Here is a 568-nt window from a genome sequence, read left to right as displayed (position 1 = left end):
CCTCCGGAAACTATGTACAAACAGTGCTCAGGCCTTCCGTTCATAGGGTCGCTATGAGTCATCTACGACTCGACGGCACCTAACAATAACAACAAGATTGAGATGTATATATATCTGTAGTGTTATATATAGCTGTAGTATTATATATATAGCTGTAGTGTTATATATATAGCTGTAGTGTTATATATATAGCTGTAGTGTTTTATATATATATATATCTGTAGTGTTATATATAGAGAGATATATATCTGTGGTTATAGATATATATAGCTGTAGTTTTATATATCTAGCTGTAGATTTATATATAGATATAGATAAAGATATATCTCTCTCTATATATAGATATAGAGATAGACATAGACATAGATATAGATATAATCTCGCTGCAGGGTTATATATGTCACTATAGTTATACACACACACACAAACATACACACATATATAAATTGAATGGCACCTTCACATACATAGCGTCAGGAACCTTGATTGTTGTTGTTATGTGCCGTCGAGTCGTTTGTGACTCATAGCGACCCTATGCACAACAGCCCTAAACCCTGCTCTATCCTGC

Source organism: Elephantulus edwardii, unplaced genomic scaffold, assembly GCF_000299155.1.
Source record: "Elephantulus edwardii isolate Elephantulus edwardi_28Jun2011 unplaced genomic scaffold, EleEdw1.0 scaffold00026, whole genome shotgun sequence".
In the NCBI taxonomy this organism is placed as follows: Eukaryota; Metazoa; Chordata; class Mammalia; order Macroscelidea; family Macroscelididae; genus Elephantulus; species Elephantulus edwardii.
This window is presented reverse-complemented; position numbering follows the sequence as displayed.